The sequence below is a fragment of the Triticum aestivum genome, chromosome 3A (assembly GCF_018294505.1).
Source record: "Triticum aestivum cultivar Chinese Spring chromosome 3A, IWGSC CS RefSeq v2.1, whole genome shotgun sequence".
NCBI classification, from domain to species: Eukaryota; Viridiplantae; Streptophyta; class Magnoliopsida; order Poales; family Poaceae; genus Triticum; species Triticum aestivum.
In genome coordinates, this window is record NC_057800.1 from 488,136,040 (window position 1) to 488,157,631 (window position 21,592).

At 46.4% G+C, this 21,592-nt stretch overlaps 1 pseudogene; it reads right to left on the minus strand.

Moving 5' to 3' along the window:
* Positions 1–9,165: 9,165 nt before the first annotated feature.
* LOC123056947 (uncharacterized) lies at positions 9,166–17,718 on the minus strand (annotated as a pseudogene).
* Positions 17,719–21,592: the final 3,874 nt, after the last annotated feature.

A 21,592-nucleotide genomic window follows, 5' to 3' on the forward strand; every position in this document is an offset into this window, starting at 1 on the left:
TCCTGCAGGGCTTCGCCAAGCACCTACGGGAGAGGAGGAGGTGTCACGGGAGGGAGGGAGGCGCCAAGGGCTCAGGTATGGATGCCCTCCCTCCCCTCCACTATATATAGGGGCAGGGGAGAGGGGGGAGGCGCAGCCTTGCCCCTTACTCCAAGGAAGGGGTGCGGCTAAGAGGGGGGGAGGAGTCCATCCTCCCCAAGGCACCTCGGAGGTGCCTTCCCCCTTTAGGACTCTCCCCTTTTTCCTATATCTTGGCGCATGGGCCTCTAGGGGTTGGTGCCCTTGGCCCATGTAGGCCAAGGCGCACCCCCTACAGCCCATGTGGCCCCCCGGGGCAGGTGGCCCCACCCGGTGGGCCCCCGGGACCCTTCCGGTGGTCCCGGTACAATACCGATGACCCCGAAACTTGTCCCGATGGCCGAAACAGGACTTCCTATATATAAATCTTTACCTCCGGACCATTCCGGAACTCCTCGTGATGTCCGGGATCTCATCCGGGACTCCGAACAACATTCGGTAACCACATACAAGCTTCCTTTATAACCCTAGCGTCATCGAACCTTAAGTGTGTAGACCCTACGGGTTCGGGAGACATGTAGTCATGACCGAGATGTTCTCCGGTCAATAACCAACAGCGGGATCTGGATACCCATGTTGGCTCCCACATGTTCCACGATGATCTCATCGGATGAACCACGATGTCAAGGACTCAATCAATCCCGTATACAATTCCTTTGTCTAGCGGTATGGTACTTGCCCGAGATTCGATCGTCGGTATAACCGATACCTTGTTCAATCTCGTTACCGGCAAGTCTCTTTACTCGTTCCGTAACACATCATCCCGTGATCAACCCCTTGGTCACATTGTGCACATTATGATGATGTCCTACCGAGTGGGCCCAGAGATACCTCTCCGTTTACATGGAGTGACAAAATCCCAATCTCGATTCATGCCAACCCAACAGACACTATCAGAGATACCCGTAGTGTACCTTTATAGCCACCCAGTTACGTTGTGACGTTTGGTACACCCAAAGCACTCCTACGGTATCCGGGAGTTGCACAATCTCATGGTCTAAGGAAATGATACTTGACATTAGAAAAGCTTTAGCATACGAACTACATGATCTTGTGCTAGGCTTAGGATTGGGTCTTTGTCCATCACATCATTCTCCTAATGATGTGATCCCGTTATCAACGACATCCAATGTCCATGGCCAGGAAACCGTAACCATCTATTGATCAACGAGCTAGTCAACTAGAGGCTTACTAGGGACATGGTGTTGTCTATGTATCCACACATGTATCTGAGTTTCCTATCAATACAATTATAGCATGGATAATAAACGATTATCATGAACAAGGAAATATAATAATAACTAATTTATTATTGCCTCTAGGGCATATTTCCAACACAAATGCCTCCCACTCAAGCTTAAAGGACCAGCTCGGCATTGGCTTAATAGCTTGCCAACAGGATCAATCAGTTGTTGGGAGGACCTGGAAGCCGCATTCCTCAACAATTTCCAGGGCACTTATGTGCGACCACCAGACGCCGATGACCTAAGCCACGTAATTCAGCAGCCAGAGGAATCGGCCAGGCAATTCTGGACACGGTTCCTAACAAAGAAAAATCAAATAGTCTACTGTCCGGACGCAGAGGCCCTAGCAGCCTTCAAACACAATATCCGTGACGAGTGGCTTGCCCGGCACCTTGGACAGGAAAAGCCGAAATCTATGGCAGCACTCATGACCCACTTTTGCGTGGGAGAAGATAGCTGGCTTGCTCGTAGCAACAATATGACCAAGAACCCTGGTAATTCGGATACCAGGGATAGTAGTGGCAGGTTGCATCACAACAAGCAGAAGCGCCGCATTAACAGCGACAATGCTGAGGATACGGCAGTTAACGCCGGATTCAGAGGCTATAAATCCGGTCAGCGGAAAAAGCCATTCAAAAGAAATCATAGGGGCCCGTCCAGTTTGGACCGAATACTCGACCGCTTGTGCCAGATACATGGCACCCCCGAAAAGCCGGCCAATCACACCAACAGGGATTGTTGGGTGTTCAAGCAGGCAGGCAGGTTAAATGCCGAAAATACCGACAAGGGGTTGCATAGCGATGATGACGAAGAGCCCCGGCCACCGAACAACAGTGGACAGAAGGGTTTTCCCCCACAAGTGCGGACGGTGAACATGATATACGCAACCCACATCCCCAAGAGGGAGCGGAAGCGCGCGTTAAGGGACGTATACACGATAGAGCCAGTCACCCCAAAGTTCAACCCATGGTCCTCCTTCCTGATCATCTTTGATCGAAGGGACCATCCCACTAGCACCCATCATGGCGGATTCGCCGCATTGGTTCTAGACCCAATTATTGACGGATTTCATCTCACTAGAGTCCTTATGGACGGCGGCAACAGCCTGAACCTGCTTTACCAGGATACAGTGCGGAAAATGGGCATAGATCCCTCGAGGATTAAACCCACCAAAATGACCTTTAAAGGCGTAATACCAGGTGTAGAGACCAACTGTACAGGCTCAGTCACACTTGAAGTGGTCTTCGGATCTCCGGATAATTTCCTAAGCGAGGAGTTAATCTTCGACATAGTCCCATTCCGCAGTGGCTATCATGCACTGCTCGGGCGAACCGCATTCGCCAAGTTCAATGCGGTACCGCACTACGCATACCTTAAGCTCAAGATGCCAGTCCCTCGAGGAGTAATTACGGTCAATGGAAACACCGAACGCTCCCTCCGAACGGAGGAGCACACGACGGCCCTTGCAGCGGAAGTTCAAAGCAGCCTCTCCAGGCAGTTCTCCAGTCCGGCCATTAAACGTCTGGACACCACCAAGCGCGCCTGGAGTAACCTACAACAAGACCGCCTGGCACGTTCCGAGCAGGCGTAGCAATATGGCCCCAACCCCAGCCCTCGCAAAAATGTGACGCCAGTGCTTCGCGTACATAACTACGCTCTAGAAATACCATGAGTACAGGGGAAGGGGCACCATCACGGCACGCCCGAAACACGGCTTAAACCGCACCAGGGGCTGCCGATTTTTTCATTTTCTCTTACTTTCAGGACTCCATTCTTCTGAAGGCCTGGTCGGCAGTTCAATTGCCGCACAAACGATGCAAGAACCAGGGAAGCAGACAAGCCATGCCGCATTACGGAACTCCCAGGTGGTCTCTATCACGAGCAGTATACCTGTTTCGCATACCATTCCACAGCCTGCCCCGGGAACAGACATGTTAAATAGTCCAACCTTTTGCCTATCGCGTTATTTGTATCGTTCTGCTTTGATCGCAGCCCTTTTTAGTAAATAATGCATAGCTTTTGTCTATTTTTGCATTACTCTTTTTTTACAAATATATGTTCCTTAACGACATGTTGCACCCATACACTTTGGTACATCCAAAATACACCAGGGGCTTCAGTACCCCTCAATATGGTGTGAGAAGTCCGAACACTTTAATAAGTGCGGCACCCCGAACTTATAGCATTATATGCATCGGCTCCGAATCATGTCTTGGGTCAATAGTTGGGTTTGCCCGGCTCCTATGTTTTGGTGCCTTACATTCCGCTGTGTCGGCTAAGGTAGCACTAGGAGAACTACTGCGATTGTGCCCCAGTTGAGCTGGGTCGAGCACCTCAGTAGAGAAAGCTAAAACTGACTATCATGATGAAGCGAGAGCTGGTCGCTGTTCGAGAGGTTTTTCGAGTCCCTAAAGACTTATGCCGCTTAGAGAGAGGAGTCGACTCTGTCCGGCCAAGGCGTGGATAGCGCCCCGAACTCGGTCTTTCGAATACCAGGGGCTTCGCCGAAATTTAAAATTATAGAATTCTATGGCTAAGTGAGAGTGTTCACGCATTATAGTCTGATTGCCTTGTTTGTTGTGCTGAGCGCCTCCCTCGAAGGACCCAAACATGGGAAAAAGAGCGCTCAGGTTTATCCCCGAACACCCTAGCACTAGCGGCACGGGGGCAGAAGCCGATGACTCGCCGTCTCTCAGAATTGATAAACAGCCGCACACAAGGTAATATTTTAAATTCCAACAGCATTGCTTAGCGCATATGAACAAGTTTTCAGCGCACAGGACAAAATGAGCGAGTTTTACTCAAAAATTACATCCCTGGAACATTCATCTGCCATAAGGCAGGCACCCTTCAGAACATCCTTATAATAATTCTCGGGCTTGCGATGCTCTTTCCCCGGCGGTGGCCCGTCCTTCACAAGCTTCTCAGCATCCAGCTTGCCCCAGTGCACCTTAGCACGGGCAAGGGCCCTACGGGCACCTTCAATACAGACGGAGCGCTTGATGACTTCGATCCTTGGACAGGCCCCCACCAGCCGCTGCACCAGCCCGAAATAGCTCCCAGGCAGAGCCTCTCCAGGCCACAACCGAACTATGAGGCCCTTCATGGCCTGTTCGACCGCCTTGTGGATCTCGACCAGTTGCTTCAGCTAGTCGCTCAGGGGCATGGGATGTCCGGCCTCAGCATACTGAGACCAGAACACCTTCTCTGTCGAGCTGCCCTCCTCGGCTCGATAGAATGCGGCAGCATCGGGCACGCTACGGGGAAGATCTGCGAATGCCCCTGGAGAGCTCCGGATTCGGGTAAGTAACAAGTAACTCACGTTTATGTGTTTGCTTTGCATAAAGAATGCCTTACCCGCCGCTATCTTTTTCACCGCATCCAACTCCTGGAGGGTCTTCTGGGATTCGGCCTTGGCAGACTTGGCATTTTTAATAGCCGCTGCGAGCTCGGACGCTCGCGTCTTTGAGTCAAGCTCCAAACTCTCATGTTTTTTCATGAGAACCTGGAGCTCTTGCTGCACCTTGCCAACCTGGGCCTCATACTTCTCCCGCTCGGTGTGCTCCGTGGCCGCCCTCTTCTCGGCCTCGACCAGCGCTTGCTTAAGGGTCGCCACCTCAGACGTGGCCCCTATAATAGCCACGATAATCCTGTCATTTTTTGCAATTGCACTTTATATATATATATATATATATATATATATATATTTAAACATAGTATTTCTTACCTTCCTTGTCCTCAAGCTGCTTCTTGGCACGCCCGAGCTCTTGCTCGGACCGCTCGAGGTTCTGCTTTAGCGTGTCCACTTCCGCGGTCAGTGCGGCGGACGCCAGCAGAGAAGCCTGCATACGCATATTGACTCCTTTTTGTTAGACTCCTGCGAATTTTATTTGATCCTCTATTCGGCTTTTCTTCCCGAACGCAAACAGAGCATCAAGGGCTACTGTCTATGCAGTAATATTATTTACACATTCTTTACTTACCTCAAAGCCTGTTAAAAGGCTAGTACAAGCTTCAGTCAGTCTGCTCTTGGCGGACTGAACCTTCTGGACCACCGCACTCATAATGGTGTGGTGCTCCTCGTCGATGGAGGCGCCTTTGAGCGCCTCCAAAAGATTGACCGGCGCCTCCGGTTGGACGGGGGTCACCGGCACGGTGGGCTTGCTCCCCTTGGGAGGAGGTCGCCCGCCAGACTCCAGAACCTTTGAAGGTTCCGGAGCGGTGTCCGGCCTAGGGCCGGACTTGGAGCCTTGGGGGGTTTTATCCCATTTACTCCTAGAGTCCGGGAGGTCGCCTTGCGGAGCCTCCAGGACCACCTCCTCCTGGCTTGGAACCTGTCGGGACAACACTTCGGCGTCGTCCGCAGGGTGGGGGGAGGAAGCCGTCGGAAGGGAATTCACATCCGACGAGTCCAGTGAACCGCTCGACGACGCGTCAAGCCAGTCTTTGGGTGGGCTGCATAATCATATTCGACATAAGGGAAAGCTGTGCAATAAAGGAATACTATGAATTACTCTGGTATCCGGATACCTACGATTTCGCCGGGGGCTTGGCCCTGAGCGGCCACTCCTCTCCGCCGTCGTCGGCGTAGGTGGAGTAGTCCGGAGGAAGGGTTCTTCCCTTCTTGGACCCTTCGGCCTCCCCAGTAAGTGCGGCCTTCCTTTTCTTCTCTCCTCCCGCTGGGGGGAGAGGTCTCTTCTTCCTCCTCCTCGTCTTCACGGGAGGAATGCGCCTTGGAGTCGTCGGATGAGGAACCCGACACCTCCTGGCGCCGGGCACTCTTTTGAGTCCCCGTGGCCTTCTTCATGGCCTTCTTCTCCGGCACAACATGGGGTGCCGGAACCAGCAGCTTTGCCAAGCGGGCATCAGCTGGGTCTTCGGGCAAAGGAGCCGGACAGTCGATCTGTCCGGACTTCGCCTGCCAAACCTGTCAAAGGTAAGGGAGCTTAGATCCCGCGTAGAGTTAAACTATGAAAAACTAATACCCTGTAAAAGGTACAAACAACTTACCGTGCTAGCGTGATGCTGCGCGCTGAATCCCCGATCCTCGGTAGCGGATGCGGGAGCCTCGGCGCCCTTGAAAAGCACCTTCCAGGCATCTTCGTATGTTGTGTCGAAGAGCCTGCTCAGAGTTCGGTGCTGCGCCGGGTTGAACTCCCACAGATTGAAGGCCCGTTGTTGACATGGGAGGATCCGGTGGATGAGCATAACCTGGACTACGTTGACAAGCTTGAGCTGCTTGTCCACCAGGGTTTGGATGCATGTTTGTAGTCCAGTCACCTCTCCTTTGCTGCCCCACGACAGGCCTGTCTCTTTCCAGGATGTGAGCCGTGTTGGGGGTCCGGACCGGGGGGCTGCGACCCACTCAGGGTCGTGCGGCTCGGTGATGTAAAACCACCCCGATTGCCACCCCTTCAGGGTCTCCACATAGGAGCCCTCGAGCCATAAGACGTTGGGCATCTTGCCCACCATGGCGCCTCCGCACTCCGCCTGGTTGCCATGCACCACCTTTGGCTTGACGTTGAAAGTCTTGAGCCATAGGCCAAAATGGGGGCGGATGCAGAGGAAAGCCTCGCACACGACGATAAACGCCGAGATGTTGAGGATAAAGTTCGGGGCCAGATCATGGAAATCCAGGCCCTAGTAGAACATGAGTCCCCGGACGAATGGGTGGATAGGAAATCCCAGTCCGCGGAGGAAGTGGGGAAGGAATACTACCCTCTCATGGGGCCTTGGGGTGGGAAGGAGCTGCCCCTCTTCGGGAAGCCGGTACGCGATGTCGTTAGACAAGTATCCGGCCTTCCTCAGTTTTTTGATGTGTCCCTCCGTGACGGAGGAGGCCATCCACTTGCCTCCCGCTCCGGACATGGCTGGAGAAGGTTGAGGTGGGGAGTGCGGACTTGGGCGCTGGAGCTCGAGTGCGCGAAAATGGATAGGCAAAGGAGGAAGAAGGCGTAGGTGAAAAGGTGGATCCTTATCCCCTTATATGGGTGGACGCAACTACGTGTCCCCACCAGCCTAGTAAAACTCGCTTATCTCCAAGCGCCGTAATCAATGGCGCGGTTGGGTTACCCACGCCCGTATTGATGAGAATCCCGGAATAAGGGGACACGATCTCTGCTTTAACAAGACGTGCCAAGGAAACCGCCTCGCATGACGCGCTGAGGTGGGATAATAAAATGATTCGGATAAAGGCTTGGCCGTGGTGTGTCACACTACGGAATACGTCAGCAGATTAGATTTGTGTAAATATTATTCTCTCTATGACAATATGTGGAAACTTATTTTGCAGAGCCGGACACTATCTTTGTGTTCAAAATCTTTTATGAAGTACTTGGAGGAGGAACCCGCCTTGCAATGCTGAAGACAATCTGCGCGCCGGACTCGTCGTCATTGAAGCCTGATTCAGGGGCTACTGAGGGAGTCATGTATTAGGGGGTGTCCGGATGGCCGGACTATACCTTCAGCCGGACTCCTGGACTATGAAGATACAAGATTGAAGACTTCGTCCCGTGTCCGGAAGGGACTTTCCTTGGCGTGGAAGGCAAGCTTGGCGATACGGATATGTAGATCTCCTACTATTGTAACCGACTTTGTGTAACCCTAACCCTCTCCGGTGTCTATATAAACCGGAGGGTTTTAGTCCTTAGGACAACATACAGAACAACAATCATACCATAGGCTAGCTTCTAGGGTTTAGCCTCTCCGATCTCGTGGTAGATCTACTCTTGTACTACCCATATCATCAATATTAATCAAGCAGGACATAGGGTTTTACCTCCATCAAGAGGGCCCGAACCTGGGTAAAACTTCGTGTCCCTTGCCTCCTGTTACCATCTGACCTAGACGCACAGTTTGGGACCCCCTACCCGAGATCCGCCGGTTTTGACACCGACAGGAGGACTCTCAACCCAAGGCAACCGGACGGCCGCCATGCCCAATGTAGGTGAAGATGGTGATCCAACAAAGGAGGCCTTGCTCCAGCCAAAAGGATGGCTAGGAACCGAGGGAGAAAGTGAAAGGAGAAGAAGTGAGAAGGGGCGGCAGACAAGATGATAGAGAGGATCAAGAACATCATGGCGAAAAGAAGGAGACATGACTCAATTGCAATGACGTTGAGGAAAAGAAGGCCAAGAGATTCAACAAGTGCATTATGGTGCAATATAAGAAGACCAAGCTCCAAGGTGTTGACCATGAAGTTGAATCCTCGCGAAGATCATGCAAGCCTACCGTGCTAGGATGTAGAAGCATCTAGCGGCCAATTTGGAGGAGCCAGCCAGTGATGAGGAGCCGATCACACAGTGAAGAATTTGGCACATGTTTGTAAGGGCAAAAAAATGAGACTTTTACATGATCCAGCACTTTTTAGTCATGATCTACATATACATGTCAAATGAAGGAGACCCAATATGTTAAATTGCTATTAATCTATATATACATGTCAAATGAAGGAGAGCGGGTATGCATCCAAATCTGGGGCAGACATTTAGTGCACCGGGTTGGATAGCAAGCTCCACTACCACTGTCCGCAGCAAGTCCGGACATGTCCGCGAGTTCGGTGTGTTCGATTTGATGCACCGCACGCCCTAAGTACAATGGAAGGCGCTTAGAAAAATAAATCCGTATTTCTCTAAGCACTGTTGCTTATTGATAAAGGATAGACGTTTAATTAGGCTCTATACAAATAAGCACTGATGTTTTTTTTTTGCGGCAAAAATAAGCACTGACGTTATAGAAGAACTCAGTTTATTTTTCTAAACATCTCCCTAAGCATCTAGTGTCTGGTGGCCGGAATGACGGGAGCATGCACCAGGCAGCCGAGCCATCGTCCCATCGTCCCATCTGCATGTAACAGTTATTAAGAAATATCGCTGCGCTTTCAAGCAGCATCTACTAACAACAGGTGCACAATACTGCAAAAGAACTACAGTAGATGTTACACTTGGATAGTGAGAGGAAGAGACAGGGTGGAGGAATTGAAGTTGAACGAGGAAATGGGTGCGGCTGGTTGGTGAAGCGTGCCAGGAAGATGGAGTTGCAGGTTGTGGCTTGCAACTGAAACCAAAGGCTAGTCCGTTAAGCTGCTACTCCTGTCAAATTCATAGATTCTCAAGGCAAATCATCTGAATGACTGGGGAGTCCCGCTAATTTCTATAACGGGGAGACGGAGAGCAGGAACGCCGGCGTCGACCTCTGCAGCGTTATGCCGCAGAAGGGGCAAAGTGGAACGGCAGGCGCTGACAAGCAAAGCGATTCACTGCCATGGTTGGCATCCAGAGGGGATGCCGTCATGGTGAAGAAGGTCTCCGGCACCAGCTTATCGACCATTCCTCCACAACATGTGCAGTGCCAGGCTGGTTGCAGGACGGAGCAAAGGCGCATCGACGCTGCGCATCTCGACAGTCTGTGCCTTTCAGCTGGGACCATAGCAGAATCTCCGCTTCCGCACAGGGCTACATCGGGCGACTCAAAGCGCACCGGCGCAGAGCAGTAGGGGCAGGTTTCTTCAACCGAATATTCACACACCGAGTCGATCCTGCAAGAGGACAACAGTTTTAGAAACACGCAACATCCAAATTTTGGTTTCAGTAAGCTGTTGAAAAAAGTATGAATGTTTTATGTCCTTTCAGGAGTGAAATTAGCTGAGGGAGGACAGTCGATTAATTTGGCAAACCGAATACCTGCTTCCTAAGTCTTTGATCCTCGATTTCAAAGACTTGAGCTCATTGTGCACTTCTCCACTATTCATAGATACCCACGAATCCATCTGGGCAATTCCAACAGGAAACCACCGGTTGTCATTAGAGACGCCCTTCCGCAAATATGATATTCGACCCAAGACAGCAGCAAAAGTGAAAGCCACAAGCCTCTTCCGCAGCTCTGTTTCGCTACTCACTAGAAGATTGGTCCATAAATCAGTTGCCGCATTGTTACCCTCTTCTCCACCAGGAGAATACTGTGGATGGTCGCTAAGCATTACTTTCCTACAAACGATATTCAGCAAGTGTAACTTCCCCAAGCTGGCCTTGGATATCATGTCATTTCTCGAACGATGCGAGATAATGATAGAATCACACTGATCATATGAAAGCAGACTTGAGACCCATTTATGCATTAACGTTTCCAGAAAGGTCGGTGCGGATTTCTTTAGCACTTGTAGCGCAACTATGATATCCCATAAGATCAGTCCTCTTTCACCATTTTCATATTTCTTCAATGACCAAAATATGTTGGATCCCCACCATAAGAAGTTAGTGCCAGATTGTGGACTGCAGATATAAATGCCCTTGTCTAGTGGAAGACCAAGGAACTGACCACCAATCCAAATGAACTCAACCACTGCTTTCTCTGTCCTGTTTTATACATTAAAAATTGTTACAAGTAACTAAGCATTCCCTAATGTTATCTTAAAAATGCGACAATTGTATACAAAAACACCTGAGTACTATTCAGTGAACTGTAAGCAAAATTACCTGGCTTGATACATCTGATCTAACAGATTTTGATCCAAAGTGCGGACCTGAAGGAAACAATGTTCATCAATTTGTACTCACGTATATGTATAGAAGCTCAAGTATAAAATTGTGCAGTTGAGGAACAAATGGATATAAGAAAAGACCTACAACATACCACAGCAATCATTAGTTGTCCTGGTGCAATCGAAAGTCCAAAGCATTGATCAGATACTTTTGGTAGCTGCATGCACATCGCATATGCCAATCAGAAAGAAGAAAACACACATTCAGAGAAAAAAGGGGGATTAGAGGATGCTATTTTTCTTACATCTGTTGACTCTTTTAGCTCCTGAAAATTTGTGTGCACGGGAATTCCTTCAAGTTTCAGTTTCTCGAAAATCCAACAGTGTGCAGAATTATCCTGATATAAAGAAGAACATATTATGCATTAGCATGAAAAACAGGGTTTAAGTAATGAACAAAGCACATATGCTAAAACTGCAACAACTGCACCAGATACCTTGTTAATCAAAAGGAGAACTGTAATTTTTCAGTAATTATTACACAAGAAAGCTCAGCTTGATAGTGTCAAAAGGTATCGTCGCCAGCAGATGGGCACATGGCCTGATGGCCATCAGCATTACTAGTACAATAAATTAATTGTTAACGGGTTAGGATAGTGGTCATTTTTAGCCATAACAAGGTCAAGTGGTCGACTAGCTTCCCGGCTTGAGGGATTCTTTTACCATAGGCCCCTGCTCTGTTTTCATTTTGACCCAAATCCTCAAAAAGTTATTAGCTTTAATCATGTCCATCATCTCTCTGATGAGTTCCAATCAGGACAATAATTGGTAATTTCTTTTGGACTCAAGAAAAGAGAAATATATGCTGTGCTTGTACTGTTATAGGCAACGAATGTTCATGTGGTAAGTCCAATTGAGATTGCTGCTCATCTCACAATATTAGGGCCTGATTGGATTGTCGTTTTCCACACTTTTACACCTGTAAAAGATACAGAGCTCAATCGGCCGTTTTCTTTTCCGGTGGGAAATCACATATGGCTGGTGATATGCACCTGTAGAAGTAATACGGGTGTATAAATTTACCCCCATTCCAAGCGGGGCCTTAGTAGGAAGTGTTTGTGTTTTTTTTTTGTTTTTTGAGGGAAAAGTAGCAAATGTTTGTTAATTCCAGTATTGAAGATCTAGAACAAATGGAAACTTCAACCTTGTACTTTGGGTCAAATTGAACTGCATGGAAAGATCTAGAATCCAATTGAAGCAATTGTGAATTTGTGGCCTCATATGAAAAATATAGACAGAAAATGTATGATTTGATATGAAAATCACTTATTGCTGCTGTTACATGCAGTCACCGAGTGAGGGTATACCGAAAAAGGGTTTCCCCCCGCTTTGTATTCCAAAGCAACCATCACCGATACAGGATCGCTGGGGCGAACAGCACAACAAGCCCAAAAGAAAAAGAAGAAGAAATAAATGCCAACAACGGCAGCTCGACAAAGCGCGGATGATCCGCCACCGCTACGCCCACCAGAGACAAACCACTACAACCCGAGGCTCCGAACCACCGCGTACAAAACAGCACCTCCAAGAAGGAAAGCGACGCCGACGACGCTGCTGCCCGGACATGTCCTAGGGTTTCCCCGGCACGCGGAGGGAGGTGGGGGATGGATATCACCGACACCCTCCAGGAAGGGATGGTGGCACCCGCAGGTGTCACCGCATCGGAGCCGAAGACCGCCAAGGATTTCTCCCGTACTCCAATCCCCACCGCCCAACGGACCGGAGCCGACCAGCCAGACCGCCGCCCACCACCATGCGCCATCGCGGTTGCGCCGCCACCCACGCCGCCTCACTGCGAATACCAACACGAGGCCAAGAGGACCGGAGAGAAGCGCCCCGCGGAGGGAGAAGCAGCACCGAAGCCGAACGGGAGGGAACCACCTCCACCGCCGTCGTGCGGGAGGCCAGAGCCTCGGGCACCGTCGCGGTAGCCGTCCGGACGCGGCAGCAGGGCATGCCTGGCCACCCCTGGCCCGGCCAGGCCCGAAACGGCCCGCTAAGCCCCGCCGCCACGCTGCAGCAAGCCGGCGATGGCGCCGCCAGCACCCTGCCGCTCATCGCCTCTCCCACGCCTCCCGGAAGCCACGAGGCAGACCCACCCTGCCGCCGGCCCACCCAGGCCCAGATGGGGCCCGAAGGGCCCAGATCTGGGCCGAGCGGGCGCCGCCAGACCGCGCCGCCGCGTCGCCCCGCCGCCAACGGCGACGCCGCCGTCCAGAAGTCCGCCCCCGCCGCCGCGCTGGACCGTCGCCACCTAGAAGCACCGCCCGGGGTCGCCCCGTCCCGCACCGGCGGACACCCAAGAGGGGAAAAGCCAGGGGGCCGCCGCCACCAGCGTCGCCCGGGCCAGGCCCGTGGCGGGCGCCGGCGACGGCGGCAGAGAGGAAGGGGGAGGGAGAGGCGCTCGTTGGAGGGGGTCGGTCGCGACCGGCCGCCCGCGGGGGCGACGCGGTAGCGGGAGGAGGGAGTCTCGGCTTCAGTGTTTCTCCAAGATCTTAGATAAGAACAACAAGTTCTATTATAGGTAGTGGGTACCTAGTCTGAGTGAGGGTATACAAACACAGAATGAACCTCACCAACGTAGCTCTTTCAGATAGGTAATCAGCAACTAGTCAAAATGCAAAGCTACACACTATGAGTATGAGTAGGTTAACTTCAGAGAACAAACAGATTTTACTCGAAGGTAGACAGCTAATAAAATAAATAATGATAAACCTGTAACCTAAACAGTGCCATGGTAATTCAACTGACCTGGCTGCAGCTGTATAAACAATGGCCATCCAAACCCCATGATAAACCTGTCACCTGAGGTAAAGTTAGAAAAAAGATCCTTTATTGAAGAGAAAAGATACTGAAATGCAATGAAGCTTTACCACTTGATCATGTGCATGACATGCACTGGTATTCTCAATTTTGTTTCTACATGGATCCCACATCCATGTTTCCAGTGACCCGGATACTCTTCCGATTGCCAAGTTAAAACTAACCCCATGTTGAGGCTGAGCTGGTACAGATAATGAAACTGACGAGACTGGTGCTGACGAATTAGCAGTGACCTGACCAGTAGACCATTTTGAGTTGAATAACATTAAATTGAAAAGACATGCAGGCCCATGTCCATTGGATGTTTCATCAATTGCTAGTCGAACATCAATTATGTGCATAAACAAAAATATTAAGAACATAAAAACAAGGCAATGCTTATTATGTACCTCAACCAATAATGAAAATGGCAATTCTTTTACATATGTACATTGATTTAATCCTTCGGTATTACCGGACCATATCTTCACACTGAAAAGATATAATTTCCCACGGTGAGATATGAAAGAGTTTCTAGTGAACTATCATCAATGTAGGGACTAGGGAGTGAGAAGGAATAATAAGCATATACAGTTTAAATTTGGACATGGTCTCCAATACGCAACTTTGACCATTCTTTCACATGTATACGGCGATACAAATCTAGTGACATTATGAATATATTTTTCATTTTAAAAAACATATGTTGCATTCATTACAAATGTAATAATATCAATTTCAATGAGGAAACAAAATAAGTTTTGATATAATATGAGCCAAAGTTAGGGAAGTTTGACTCACACATTCTAGGATGTCATCTATTCAAGAACAGAGGTGGTAAAATTTATATTTGGTGCTGAAGATCAGGAAAATCATTTTCCAATGGTGATAATTTTCATCAATAAGTGGGTTTCACATGATACAGTAGTGAGTTTAGCTTTTTAATAATCTTTACAAAGAATTTTCATTTAAGGCAGAAGCATGAAAATGCATGTCTCGTGCTTATCTGGGAACTTGTTTGAAGCACTATTTACTAGCTCAAATGTCATGTTCAAACTTCATTGTTCATTAAACACATTATCCTTCTGCCATTTAATGAATTATACAAGGAGCAAAGTCAACAAAAACATGTCAAGCACACAGTGGGAAAGACTGGAAAAGAATTGACGTGATTGTGTTCACCTTCCATCCGAACATCCAGTTGCTAAAAGTAGTGAGGACTTTGAAGAGTCTGCAAAGGAAACTTCCCAACTGATGGCACTAACCCATGAATTATGTGCTTTGAGAACCCCGATGAGTATTGGATCTCTGGTAACCATGCAAACATCTATGGTGTAATACTCAGGCTTGCATATTTTCCAAAATGAAACGTCCCCAGACTTGGAGCCAACAGCAAGAATGCACCAATTTCTCAACAAATGTGAAGTAGTGTCGCGTGATGGCACAACTGGAGACCATGCAACTACCAGAGAAGACAAAATTGCATTTTGAAGTGCATACTGTTCTGCGGTGATAAGAGGAAGACATGCGTTTTCTTTGTTGCAAGAGACTGCTGCTTTCGTATCCTGTGAGCCACCTAACCCATTTACGATAGCAGTTGTACGCCCAGATTTGACAATCTGGAGACACAATTGGGTTAACTAGAATAGAACACCAAATAGATGTCTGGGGGTGTATGAAAAATAAAAGCCAAAACTCATATAGGCCATGAAATAGTTTGGATTTTCAGGATAATTAGTTGTTTCATTTGATAAATTCTAAGGAAAGCCATTTCTATGCCTTTTACGACTCAAAGCTGAATCAATTTAACCCAAAATTTCAGCCTGCGTGTGAATATGCAGAGTAGATCCGAACATGTGAACATGCTAAGTCCATACCGTCTTCATAGATATCTTCTTTGACTTGCAGCATGGATTGAGCCAGAAGTCTGCATCCTTTGAAGCATCTAAATCACCTTCATCCTCATCATAAACATAGCTTTCAAATCTAAGATCAAACGAGATCTACTTAAAATAAACTCAGGCACAATATATCAATGCTGGCTTCATGCAAGGAAATACAACAAATAACCCTAAGAGGGGCAGAGGAGAAAAATCTAAAGGGCTTCTTTGTTCATGCCATACACAAATGTCAAACCCTAATAATGTGTGGCAATATTTCTAGTATATGAAATTCTTGGCTCAGGTTTATATATGAAATTCTTGGCTCAGGTTTTTGCCATACTTGGGAAAAAATGATGGTGCTTAACTGCAAAGCCACAATGCTATGAAAAGAACTTGATGATGGAAATAGGAAAGCATCATTCACCTTGATGGTTTCCTTTTTCTCCGCCCAAGATCGCTGCAGGAAAGAGGTCCTTGCAATTCACCAGTACATTCCATCGCATGTGTCTGCTCACTATTTGCCTTTTCCTAATATATGAACAAAAAACATTGAACAATAAAACTCTGAGGTAATCCAGCAAATGAAATTCCCAGTGTTCGAGTGGAAGGGGCACACCTGAGGAATTGAATCAGGACTATCATCCTCTCCAAAGTTTATACTTTTGTAATAGTTGAACAGTAATTTAGAAACATCCGAGACCTAGAGCAACAGAATAGAAGTTTATGAGCATAGTGGTATCTGCAACCTAGGCCATCTGTTGTAGATGAACAAAAAGCAATGGACCGAAACAGAAAATTTAACTTCTGACAAGAACAAAGCTGTAAAAAAAATGATAGAAAACAAAAAAAGTGTTTTAAATGACAAATCAAAACTGCAAAGTACAAGTTTATTTATTTCTAACAGAGGGAAAGTAGTACTGTACAAATAAATAGAATGCATGCTAGCTGAAGCTGTTAATGGTGAGCTTATCCTGACTTCCTTGTCCCCCAGGAATATTTACAGATCACTTTGGCCGTAAGTGGAACATGAGAAGAACTATCAGTGTGGCAAAATAGAAATTTGGTGCGCATTAAATCTAACCTTCCAGCTGTTTTTATATGAAAAATTGTGCATATTAAAATTTATAAACATTGGTTGAATAGGCTTACCTCAACCCATTCATCACAGAATTCCCAAATTGGTGGGCGGTAAAGATTTACATGACCATCAACAGTACAAACGGCAAGCAAACAACTGAAATGATCATCCATATAAACAAGAAGATGGGCGATAAAATTTTCATTAAGACAAAAAATAGCTTTGAATACCACTAAAATTATATATACCCAGAATTAGGTGCAAAGCCTTGTCGAGACCATGAAATTGACCGTGCGCATGGTTCAGTATCACACACTAAGAAAGTGGGGACTAAACATGGTTCAAGGAGATCTGCATCCGTTGAGAATTGAACATTTCAGATCGAGCAAAGCGCTGTTAATTTGCAATTGTCGTAAAGCAGCTGACTTGTTAAACTATCACTGACCAAGAGCCAAGACAGTTAAAGCATTATAGCCTCAAATGTTTCTGGCTTTTCCATTCAATTCAAATAGCATATCAGCATTAAATTCTCACTGCAATGTTGATATTGGGAAGAAACTTCAAATTGATCACTGAGTAAGTGAGTATAACAATTCAAAACTTCAAATTACCCATCGTCTCCAAACTAACTACATAGGTGGTACTCTCACAAGCACTTAATTTGCAGAATATCATTATTAAATTTCTATCCCAGTTTGTTCCATCCATCAAATTGCATGAGTAGCCTACCAACATGAACTATACAAAAAAAAAGGAACATAGTGCAATGCTCGTGTTTTTGTGAAGACAAGAAACCTTCTCTTTTAACCACTCCAATGGGAAAAGGATCTCTAGGGCGAAGCAAGACAAATCCACGAGGCCCTTCAATTGCGGCTGGGTTCTATAATTAAAAAAACATGATGAATGCAAGGTCAATCCAGTTGATGAAGTACAGTAATGCCTGAAGGCAAATACCTTAGGTTGATGAAATTGCACATACCAGGATAGTGACAATGTGACCAGAGCAACAGCCACCAAGTTCTCGCTTGACCAGGTAATGGAGTTCGGATAGGACGGAGCAGCAATCAGCGTAGCGGCCTGGTAATGCGGAGCCATGGCACAAAGATTGAAGCGTCCTTAGAGCAACAAACGCAAGTTAAAATCTGCAAGACCCACGTCATATGATCTATGAGACTCAAGTTAACCTTTACTTTCAGTGCCAGCGATAATACTAAGAAAATGGATTTTTGTAGTTTGCCAGCAGTAAGAAAGTGGATTTATATGTTCTGAGAAGTCGCATTAATACTAAGCTACCACAACTCCGAGGCGACCAGCTATCTCGAGTACAAATCGACTCACCGCATCCAGGGTTTGGCGAGGGGGGGGGGGGGGGGGGGTCGCCGTAGCCGGCGGCGGTGGCGAGGGTTTTGGCTGGTGTGGAAATCGATCGGACGGATTCCGATCCTCCTCGCGCCGATCGGACCGTGTACACCGCGTCCGTGCATCTGGATTTCCTCGGACGTGCTAAGGCAAACTCCAACGGGCCAACCCATTTTATCCGTCTGTATTCGTTTCTATCCACGCGGATGAAAACCATGCCTAATGGGATGGGCATATAAACCGATGACGAAAATACCAAACCGAACTAACTGAGACCGAACTCGAAGGCACCGAAACCAAATCCTTCGGTCATAAATTCGGTCAGCCCATCCGTAAAACCGAACTTTCTTCGATTAATTCGGGTATATGTATCGAGCATCCGGATACACCGAAGCACCGAGAAATAGATCGAATCCAGAGAAACCTACGTAGCCCACGGCCCAACTACTCAGCCCGGAGAGCGATAAAATCCTTCTCCCAATCCCTACTGCATTTGCATCGGCAACTCTCGATGCACGCCCGCACCCTAGCCACCGCCCGCCTGCTAGTCTTTCGGTCGCCGCAACCTAGCCGCACCCTGCATACTACTTCTATCCATCCCCGTGGCCGGCTGATACGTCTTCAACGTATATATAATTTTTGATTGTTACATATTATTATATTATCTGTTTTGGATATTTTATATGCATTAATATGTTATTTCATATTATTTTTGAGACTAAGTTATTAACTTAGAGCCCAATGCCAGTTTATATTTTTCCTTGTTTTTTAGCTTCGCATAAAAAATACCAAACAGAGTCCAAACGGAATAAAATCTTTGCGATGATTTTTCTTAGACCAGAAGACAACCAGGAGATTTGAAGTGCAAGTCAGAAGAGCCACGAGGCGGCCACAAGGATGGAGGGCGCGTCCAGGGGTAGGGCACGCCCCCTACCTTGTGGGCCCCTCGGTGACCCCCTGACCTAGATCTTCCTCCTATATATTCACATATATTCCCAAACCATCAGAAGTATCCACAAAAACACGTTTCCACCGCCGCAACATTTTGTTCCCGTGAGATTCCATCTTGGCGCCTTTTCCGGCATCCTGTCGGAGGGTGATTCGGTCATGGAGGGCTTCTACATCAACTCTATTGCCCTTTCAATGAAGCGTTAGTAGTTTACCTCAGATCTATGGGTCCATAGCTAGTAGCTAGATGGCTTCTTCTCTCTCTTTGATTCTCAATACCATGTTCTCCTCGATGTTCTTGGAGATCTATCCGATGTTATCTTTTTTGCGGTGTGTTTGTCAAGATCCGATGAATTGTGGATTTATGATCAGCTTATCTATGAATATTATTTGAATCCTCTCTGAATTCTTTTATGCATGATTTGGTATCTTTGTAATTCTCTTCGAACTATCAGTTTAGTTTGGCCAACTAGATTGGTTTTTCTTGCAATGGGAGAAGTACTTAGCTTTGGGTTCAATCTTGCGGTATCCTTTCCCAGTGACAGTAGGAGCATCAAGGCACGTATTGTTTTGTTGTCATCGAGGATAAAAAGATGGGGTTTACATCATATTGCTTGAGTTTATTCCTCTACATCATGTCATCTTACTTAATGCGTTACCCTGTTCTTCATGAACTTAATACTCTAGATGCAGGCAGGAGTCGGTCGATGTGTAGAGTAATAGTAGTAGATGCGGGCAGGAGTCGGTCTACTTGACACGGACGTGATGCCTATATTTCATAATCATTGCCTTAGATAACGTCATAACTTTGCGCTTTTCTATCAATTGCTTAACAGTAATTTATTCACCCATTGCATTATTTGTTATCTTGAGAGACGCCTCTAGTGAAACCTATACCCCCCGGGTCTATTTTCCATCGTATAAGTTTTCGATCTACTATTTTGCAATATTTTACTTTCCGATCTATAAACCAAAAAACCCAAAAATATTTACTTTGTCATTTCTTTAGTTTTATCTATCTCTACCAGATCTCACTTTTGCAAGTGACCGTGAAGGGATTGACAACCACTTTATCACGTTGGGTGCAAGTTGTTTGATTGTTTGTGCAGGTATTAGTGATATGTGCATTGTCTCCTATTGGATTGATACCTTGCTTCTCTAACTGAAGGAAATACTTATCTCTACTTTGCTACATCATCATTTCTTCTTCAAGGAAAAAAACCAACGCAAGCACAAGAAATGGCAGGAAGAATTTCTGGTGCCGTTGCCAGGGAGATCTACGCCAATTCAAGACATACCAAGTACCCATCATAAAACTCTCATCTCTTGCATTACATTATTCGCCATTTGCCTCTCGTTTTCTCTCCCCCGCTTCTAAAACGATTTTCGAAAAGATTTGCCCTTTTCTTCGCCCTTCGTTAGTTCGTCTTTTCGTTTGTCCTTATGTCTTACTTGGTTTGTTTGCTCGTTTGCTTGGTATAATTGTGTGTTTATTCAAAATCAGAATCAAAGAGTTTATGGATCCTCGTCCACTTGCTAATCTTTTTAAAAGAACCAACTATGATGAACCAATTGCTAGTGAGTTGTGTGCACTAGATTATCTTTATGAAATTTTGCTTGGAATCCGTGAATTTGAAAATTGTGATGAAGTGCTTTATGAAGTGATTCACGATAGATCCTTGAATAAAAAGCATGATTGCAATGATGTTATTATAAATTCTCTTAATGTCAATGTGCTAATGATATGCAAAACCCTAAGCTTGGGGATGCTAATTTTGCTATGTCCACTACTTATTGCGATGATCATGATTGGGGTGATTCTTCTTATGATCCTGAAAATTTATTTAATCCCCATGATGAATATGAGATTGATAATAATGTTTGCAATAATATTGAAAGTGGGATTAGAAGAGTGTCAACTTTAGGAAATAATGATCCCACTACTTTGGAGATTGATAAATCTTATGAAGTTTTCGATAAAAGTGGGTTCGGAGAGGTCATGACTTTATTTTATGATAATCCCACTATTTCGGAAGAGTGTCAACTTTGCATGCATGTGGATCATGAAGAGAAAATTTTATGTGATAGCTACATTGTTGAATTTGATTATGATCCTACATGTAATTATTATGAAAGAGGAAAAATATGGTTGTAGAAATTTTCATGTCACTAAATTACCTTTCATTATGTTGAGATTGCTATTGTTTATTTCTTCTTCCTTGCATATGCTAGTTTTTGCTTGTCTTAATAATTTTTTTGCTTATATGATGCCTATGCATAGGAAGTATGTTAGACTTAGATGTGTTCATCACGTGTTTTATGATTCTCTCTTTATGCTTCAATTCTTGTCTTTCGTGTGAGCATCATTAAAATTATCAGTGCCTAGCTAAAAGGCTTTAAAGAAAAGCGCTTGTTGGGAGACAACCCAATATATTTCCTTTCTGTTCTTGAATAAATTACACATTATTACTTCTATAGTAATTGTGTTTTGGTGTTTTAATTAGTGTTTGTGCTAAGTAAGACCTTTAGGATGGCTTACGGTGATAGTTGTTTTGATCTTGCTGAAAAACAGAAACTTTTGCGCTCAGGAAAACAATTCTCATTTTCAACAGAAGCCTGATAAAATACTGGTTATTTTTGCAGAAGATTAATACACAAATTG